Source organism: Amblyraja radiata, unplaced genomic scaffold, assembly GCF_010909765.2.
Source record: "Amblyraja radiata isolate CabotCenter1 unplaced genomic scaffold, sAmbRad1.1.pri S99, whole genome shotgun sequence".
Classification (NCBI taxonomy): domain Eukaryota; kingdom Metazoa; phylum Chordata; class Chondrichthyes; order Rajiformes; family Rajidae; genus Amblyraja; species Amblyraja radiata.
The window spans coordinates 32,386-41,321 of NW_022630181.1; the positions used below are offsets into that span (position 1 = coordinate 32,386).

General features: G+C 43.6%; 1 long non-coding RNA gene across 1 annotated transcript; it reads right to left on the reverse strand.

The window, feature by feature from the left end:
* Window positions 1–3,040: 3,040 nt before the first annotated feature.
* Window positions 3,041–8,493, reverse strand: LOC116969670. Its single transcript, XR_004410892.1, has 3 exons — window positions 8,410–8,493; window positions 4,400–4,499; window positions 3,041–3,369 (listed from the first exon to the last, which is right to left on the reverse strand). It is a non-coding gene; the product is annotated as an uncharacterized LOC116969670 (long non-coding RNA).
* Window positions 8,494–8,936: the final 443 nt, after the last annotated feature.

Sequence of the window (8,936 nt, forward strand, 5' to 3'; positions counted from 1 at the left end):
CAGTGAAGACTGACTGTATCTGAGAGTCTGGAGATGGTGCAGCTGAGTGTAACGTCACTGCCCAGCAGAGGCCACCGTGGACTTGCCTCAACTGTGAAAAACAGATCAATGAGATTCAGAGTGAGTAGTGGTTTGTACAAGTCTAGTCCCAGATAGGACAATGACATTCTTGCTTGCTGCAGCACAACAGAATATTGTAGGCATCAATACAGAACAGATCAGTGTGTCCATATACCATAGAATATTTATATATACACACATAAATAAACAGATAAAGTACAATAGGCTGTTATAATTTAGAGTTTGTTTGAAGTTGTGTTTAATAGTCTGATGGCTGTGGGGAAGATGCTGTTCCTGAACCTGGATGTTGCAGATTTCAGTACCTTCTACCTGAAGGTAGCAGGGAGATGAGTGTGTGGCCAGGATGGTGTGGGTCCTTGATGATACTGCCAGCCTTTTTGAGGCAGCAACTGCGATAGATCCCCTCGATGGGAGGGAGGTCAGAGCCGAGGATGGGCTGGGCAGTGTTTACTACTTTTTGCAGCCTTTTCCTCTCCAGGGCGCTCAAGTTGCCGAACCAAGCCACGATGCAACCGGTCAGCATGCTCTCTACTGTGCACCTGTAGAAGTTCGAGAGAGTCCTCCTTGACAAACCGACTCTCCGTAATCTTCTCAGGAAGTAGAGGAGCTGATGTGCTTTCTTTATAATTGCATCAGTGTTCTGGGACCAGGAGAGATCTTTGGAAAGATGCACGCCCAGGAATTTGAAACTCTTGACCCTTTCCACCATCGACCCGTTGATATAAACGGGGCTGTGGGTCTCCCTCCTATCCCTTCCAAAGTCCACAATCAGTACCTTGGTTTTGCTGGTGTTGAGGGCCAGGTTATTGTGCTGGCACCATATGGACAGTTGCTCGATCTCTCTTCTATAATCTGACTCATCCCCATCTGTGATACGTCCCAACAACAGTGGTGTCGTCAGCGAACTTGGTGATGGAGTTCGCACTATGACCGGCTACACAGTCATGAGTATAGAGTGAGTACAGCAGGGGGCTGAGCACGCAGCCTTGAGGTGCTCCCGTGCTGATTGTTATCGAGGCTGACACATTTCCACCAATACGTACAGACTGTGGTCTGTGAATGAGAAACATAGAAACATAGACAATAGGTGCAGGAGTAGAGGCCAATCGGCTCTTCGAGCCAGCACCGCCATTCAATATGATCATGGCTGATCATCCAACTCAGTATCCTGTACCTGCCTTCTCTCCATACCCGCTGATCCCTTTAGCCACAAGGGCCACATCTAACTCCCTCTTAAATATAGCCAATGAACTGGCCTCAACTACCTTCTGTGGCAGAGAATTCCACAGATTCACCACTCTCTGTGTAAAAAATGATTTTCTCATCTCGGTCCTAAAAGACTTCCGTCTTATCCTTAAACTGTGACCCCTTGTTCTGGACTTCTCCAACATCGGGAACAATCTTTCTGCATCTAGCCTATCCAACCCCTTAAGAATTTAGTAAGTTTCTATAAGATCCTCCCTCAATCTTCTACATTATAGCGAGTACAAGCCGAGTCTGTCCAGTCTTTCTTCATATGAAAGTCCTGACATCCCAGGAATCAGTCTGGTGAACATTCTCTGTACTCCCTCTATGGCAAGAATGTATTTCCTCAGATTAGGAGACCAAAACTGTACGCAATACTCCAGGTGTGGTCTCACCAAGACCCTGTACAACTGCAGTAGAACCTCCCTGCTCTTATACTCAAATCCTTTTGCTATGAATGCTAACATACCATTGGCTTTCTTCACTGCCTGCTGCACCTGCATGCCTACTTTCAATGACTGGTGTACCATGGCACCCAGGTCTCGTTGCATCTCCCCTTTTCCTAATCGGCCACCATTCAGATAATAGTCTACTTTCCTGTTTTGCCACCAAAGTGGATAACCTCACATTTATCCACATTATACTGCATATGCCATGCATTTGCCCACTCACCCAGCCGATCTAAGTCACCTTGCAGCCTCCTAGCATCCTCCTCACAGCTAACACTGCCCCCCAGCTTCGTGTCATCCGCAAACTTGGAGATGTTGCATTCAATTCCCTCGTCCAAATCATTAATATATATCATAAATAGCTGGGGTCCCCGCACCGAGCCTTGCGGTACCCCACTAGTCACTGCCTGCCATTGTGAAAAGGACCGGTTTACTCTTACTCTTTGCTTCCTGTCTGCCAGCCAGTTCTCTATCCACATCAATACTGAACCCCCAATACCGTGTGCTTTAAATTTGTATGCTAATCTCTTATGTGGGACCTTGTCGAAAGCCTTCTGAAAGTCCAGATATAACACATCCACTGGTTCTCCCTTATCCACTCTACTAGTTACATCCTCGAAAAATTCTATAAGGAAGTCGAGGATCCAATTGCAGATCCAAATCCAGTTCTGCGAGTTTGGTAACCAGCTTGGAGGGGATGATTGTATTAAATGCCGGCTGTTCACCGTGGGACTGCAGGTGGAACCGGCAACATACAGGCATTGTTGTATTTACACATGCTCTGTTTCAAATATTCACACTGTTGAATATGCATCTATTTCCACTCCTTCTAGGTGTATCTGATTGGTCTCAAGAGGTGAACTCTATGACAGAGCCCTTGTTCCACAGGTGAAGGATGGACTTCCATCCACCTGGTCACAGGGTAACATTAAGTAGCAGTGTTACCCCGGGACCACTACACGGACACATTGGTACCATACCACCTTGCTTGCCGCGATCACCTTACCGTGTGCCGGCAAGAAGACCATGGTATTCGCTGCGGCTAGATTCATTGATTTGCTGTTCCCAGTGAAGTCATCAAACTATTATCACCCATCCCTGCTGATCATTACAGAATCAATGAACAAAATCACTTCCCCAGTTGTTTGACTTTTCACCGGGTGGAAGAAGTCTCACAATTCCCGCCATCTCTCATCATTCATTATAGGTGACAATATTTACAGAGATTAATTCAACATTATTGATCCTTATCGCATCCACTCACCTTTCATCCCAAATATTTCATATTGTTTCAGGATTTGCTTTCTCGGTTCTGTTTGATTCAAAGTGAAAATTCCTGCCCATTTAAATGTGGGTTTATAAATTGTTAGAGCAAGGGTATAGAGATTCACTTTCATCCCCGGGTACAAGTTGCCAGCGGCGTTATCTTTGATCCAAGAGTTCCCCGTTCTTTTAACAGACATCAATATTCTGATTTCCTTCCCTGAGTGTGGTTTCCATTCCCAGACAACAACAGTGGCTTTCTCAGCATTGTCCGATCCGTTTAACACAATGTCGTCTCCATTATCCAAGAAATACATTCGATTTCTGTTTTCTGTTGCAAATACGAACAATGAAGAATTAACATTTAAAACACATTTTCCCCACCCACCCCATATCTGTAATCATTAATTTTGAACTGAATTTAATTCCAGACAGTTGTGTTCTTCCTTGGAAACCCCAGCGAGGAAGTCACGGTTTGTGAAGAGATGTGTGTGTGGAATAACCTGGCCTGATTGATGCAGGGATATTTCATCACATGAGTGAGTGAGTGAGTGAGTGAGTGGGGGGGGGGGAGGGAGGGAGGTGGGAATAGGGTTTTGTGTTGGGGTTAGTGGAGGAACTACACCTGGTTTTGAAGGGACTTTGTGGGAGCGTGAAGTGAAGACATTGCGTCTGGTTCTCGGGCTGCGACTGGATCGATAAGTCGAGGGCAGATCCACCCACATGGACTGTGGTGAGGAGATGTTGGGGAGGATAGTGTGGACAATCGTGTCAAAGGCTGCAGAGGCTGAGCGGGATGAGGAGGGAGAGTTTAACTCTGCAACAAGTTCACAGCAGACCATTTCTGACTTTGATAAGGACCGTGTCGGTGCAGGAGAAGGAGAGGAAGTTGATGGAATGGGCTCAGAAATGGAGGTCCAGCAAGGATGGTGTGGATTTGTGAAGCAGCAACACATTCAGGTATGTGGAATGGAGGTCCAGCAAGGATGGTGTGGATTTGTGAGGCAGCAACACATACAGGGATGTGGAATGGAGGTCCAGCAAGGATGGTGTGGATTTGTGAAGCAGCAACACATTCAGGGATGTGGAATGGATGTCCAGCAAGGATGGTGTGGATTTGTGAGGCAGCAACACATTCAGGGATGTGGAATGGAGGTCCAGCAGGGATGGTGTGGATTTGTGAGGCAGCAACACATTCAGGGATGTGGAATGGAGGTCCAGCAACGATGGAGTGGATTTGTGATGGAACAACACATACAGGGATGTGGAGAGGAAAGTGAGATTGACAATAGGGTGCGGGTTTACACGGACAATGATAATTAATGCTAGGTGATTGTGACCGGTGAAGAGAAAGTACTTACTCTGTGTGGAAACTGGTCGAAGCAGGAAAACAAAGAAACCCAAGATCAAACCAGCTGGCAAACTGTTGCAGAGAAACCTCGGCCTCATTTTGTACATTCTCTGTTTGGAAACAAGGTGCAGTTTTAGACTAAGGATCAGTAAATTGGTAGTTGGCAAATGTTGTATTGAGTACAGCCAGTTTGAAACTCCTGACCCTGGGGCATTTTAGAATTGGCCGCACACAATTACACGGGGAAAATACATTCACTTGGTGGATTCTGCTGCTGGAATATTGTCACTTCAGTAATCTGGGATTTCACCACCATATTCAACTGCCATTGTCCCAAATCATTCATCTGTACTCCGCCTTTTCTATGTTTGACTCAATTACCTCCGACCACTGGTGAAATGTTCTCAACTAAATCACACCTCGCTAGTGAGTTAATGAACAGAGAAGACAACACAATGGCAATGGACATTCAATATTCTTAAATGGTCCCAGGACGTTGCCGGCGGAACGGGAACAAAAGTATTCAATTAGATTGACGAGGAAACACTTTTTCTCACAGAGAGTTGTGAGTCTGAGGAATTCTCTGCCTCAGAGGGCGGTGGAGGCCCGTTCTCTGGATGCTTTCAAGAGAGAGCTGGGTAGGGCTCTTAAAGATAGCGGAGTCCGGGGATATGGGGGAGAAGGCAAGAACGGGGACTGATTGTGGATGATCAGCCATGATCATATTGAATGGCGGTGCTGGCTGGAAGGGCCGAATGGCCTCTACCCCTGCACCTGTTGTCTATTGTCTATTGACACCAGTAGGAAAATGACATATGAAGGTCATTTAGCTGTGGGAAATAAAGGAGACAAAACGAAATTAATAAAGTTTCTATGCCCTTGTCAAATCTAAAGTCGAACAAGCTGATTGAGTGAGTGATATATCACAGTTTACAGGACATCCAACATTGTTCAGTTTGTGGATACCTGTTAAACCACTCTTTGACATGAAGTTAGACTGCAGTGAAGTCACCTACCTTGTGAGAAGAGACTGATGGTGAACGAGTACAGAGACTGAGTGACAAAGCTCCAAGCACGGTGACACACTGAGATTCAGTCTCACACAGTTTTTTTGGAAGGGCAAACACCCTTCCTCTTTCTATCCAGCTCAGGATTCAGACACCATTTGTGTTGATAATGTTTACGTCAGATTAAAAAATCATCTTGTAAAAGCTAATTTGGACAAAACAAATCGGGAATTTCCTGAGATCACAAATACATTGGATAAGTTTAGACGTGGAACCTCCTTATATTAAATGCTATTAGTTGGTGGCAAATGTCTAAGATAATGGCAAATGAGGGAATCTGCTGTTCTGTAATGAAGGGAACATGGTCAATATTCACACCTTGCAGCTGTGTTAGAGCTTTAGTTCAACTTCAAGTTCAAGTGAGTTTATTGTCATGTGTCCCTGATAGTACAATGACATTCTTGCTTTGCTTCAGCACAACAGAACATAGTAGGCATTGACAACAAAACAGATCAGTGTGTCCATCTACCATCATATGTCCATATACCATTACAGCAGTTTAAATCTATATCCAAATGTATCAGATCACGGTGGGTTTAGGGGGTTACAAATGAGGTACATTTGAGAATCAGGATCATACATTATTTTCAAACTTAGTACAATATTGAATACAAATTTTCTCCCGAGGTTTTATTTTCACTCAAGGAGGAACCTGCAGCCAATATTTTCATTAGCATCCAAATAGTTCCTGCATCTTGCAGTGTTCTCCAAGTTCAACCTCACAGAGTGCACCAAGACCTTCACAGCCTCTGTGAATAACCCACATAACCACCTTGCAGTGTTCTCCAAGTTCAACATCACAGAGTGCACCAAGACCATCACAGCCTCTGTGAATAACCCACATAACCATATTGCAGTGTTCTCCAAGTTCAACATCACAGAGTGCACCAAGACCTTCACAGCCTCTGTAAATAACCCACATAACCACCTTGCAGTGTTCTCCAAGTTCAACATCACAGAGTGCACCAAGACCTTCACAACCTCTGAGAATAACCCACATAACCACATTGCAGTGTTCTCCAAGTTCAACCACACAGAGTGCATCAAGACCCTCACAGCCTCTGAGAAGAACCCACATAACCACCTTGCATTTCTCTAAAACAAACGTCACCATTTGAAGTGGTGATGATCTGTAAAATCATACTGAAGAATGTTTGATTGTCGTGTGATCTTGAACGGAACAGGGCCACTAAATAATTTGCAAAGGAAATGCTGCAGTGAATAGCTAGTTGGCAAGTGTTGTATTGAACACAGCCACTTTGAAAACCCTGGGCCAGGATCATTTGAGAATTAACCGCACACAACTACACGGGGAAGGACCATTCCTCTGTGGAATCTGCCACTGGAATATTGTCACTGCTGTCATCTGGGATTTCACAACCACATTCAGTCGCTTTGCCTTGACTGAAATGACTCATCTGTACGTCGACAGTTTCATTCTTGACCCACTTCCTTCCTGCTTCTCGGTAGAATGGTTTTAACTCATTTGTACCTCACTAGTCAGTCAATTAATTGAGCGAGCGGGCAACAGAACGGCGAGGACGTTGAACATCCTCAATCAGTCCCAGAGGATTGCCGGATAAATGGGAAAAATAAAATCCACATGAGCAGCGATACATTAGATTGACCAGAAAGCCCAAATGGGTAAAATGGCAGATGCTGATCATTTAGCTTCATTAAGTTTCTAGTGGAAATAATGGAGACAGTAATACATTGATAAAGTTTAGTGTTGGAAGGAACTGCAGATGCTGCTTTATACCGAGTATAGACACTAAAGTAACTGGGCGGGAGTAACTGGGCCGGACAGGCAGCATCTCTGGAGAGAAGGAATGGGTGACGTTTCAAGTCAAAGAAGTCTGGATCTGAAGAAGGGTCTCGACACGAAACATCACCCATTCTTTCTCTCCAGATGCTGCCTGTCCCGCTGAGTTACTCCAGCATTTTGTGTCTCTCTTCATTATTCATTACGTTTCTATGTCCTTGTCAAATCTAAAGCAGAACAGACTGGTACAGTCTAATAAATGGTTGTAGGAGTGGAATATCACACGTTAGAAATATAAAACCTTACATAGACTATATTACTCAAAAACTAAAATAAGTAAACTTTTTCCAAATGTCTCCCCATCTGTGATAAATGTCTATCCCACGAAGCACGTTCCTTTGTTTTTTTGTAGAAAAATCCAAACATTTTGGAATGAAATCTTTGAAATATTTACAAAATTATTTAAAAGCGAAACCGAACGCAGAATTGATTATTTTTGGAACCATGGAAGTCAGCCCTGAGCTAACTGTGTCCCAAAAGTGCCGACTTAATTACGGTTTAATAATGGGAAAAAAACTCATACTTAAATTCTGGAAAAACGCCCCAACACCAACAATAAATATGTGGATTAAACATATGTTCGAAACGTTACACCTGGAAGATATGAGATTCCTTCCAGCAGGCAAACCAGACCATTTCCAAAAGCTTTGGTCTCCATTTATCGACTTACTACAAGTATAAGGTGCAACAGAATTCTGAAAATAAATGGTTTCAGGACCTGGTGAGGGGGGAGGAAAAATACAAAGTTGGTTTATCCCTTTTAGGTCTTTTTTCTACTTTTAATATATCTTCTGATTTCTTTTTCTCTTTTTCTTTTTCTACGGCTTGTTTCTTAACTCTTTTTCGAACTTTTTGTGTCTAAGGGTCTCGTTTGATCACTCTTTCACACACTTACTATCCTATTTAACTCTCTTTACTTTTCTTCTTTTCCAAGTTTAAAATATAAAGTGGTACAGGAAATGTATTATGTTATTTTTGGCTTATATTATTGTAATGTACACTACTAATAAATAAAATTATATTAAAAAATGAATAAATTAAAAATAGAAAGTATTGAACACGGAGTTCCGTTTCTAGATCCCATTTAAACCACACATTTACCTGAAGTGAACATGTAGTAAGGTCGCCTACCTTGTGGGAAGAGACTGATGGTGAACGAGTCCAGAGACTGGGCAGCAATGCTCCAAGCACGGTGACACACTGACTTCCCCAGTCTCGTGCTGTGTCTTATGAACCTACAGGACCTTCCTCTTCCTCTTTTACTCAGGGTTCAGACATCACTTCTGTTGAAAGTGTTTGTGTCAGTGTAAAACACATCTTGTCAAACCTTATTCGGCAAAGGAAAATGGGAATTTACTGAGCTCAAACATGCATTGGATGCGTTGACACACGCTGACCCAGACTGATTCCTGGGATGTCAGGACTGTCTTATGAAGAAAGACTGGATAGACTTGGTTTATACTCTCTAGAATTTAGGAGATTGAGAGGGGATCTTATAGAAACTTACAAAATTCTTAAGGGGTTGGACAGGCTAGATGCAGGAAGATTGCTCCCGATGTTGGGGAAGTCCAGGACAAGAGGACACAGCTTAAGGATAAGGGGGAATTCCTTTAAAACCGAGATGAGAAGAACTTTTTTCACACAGAGAGTGGTGAATC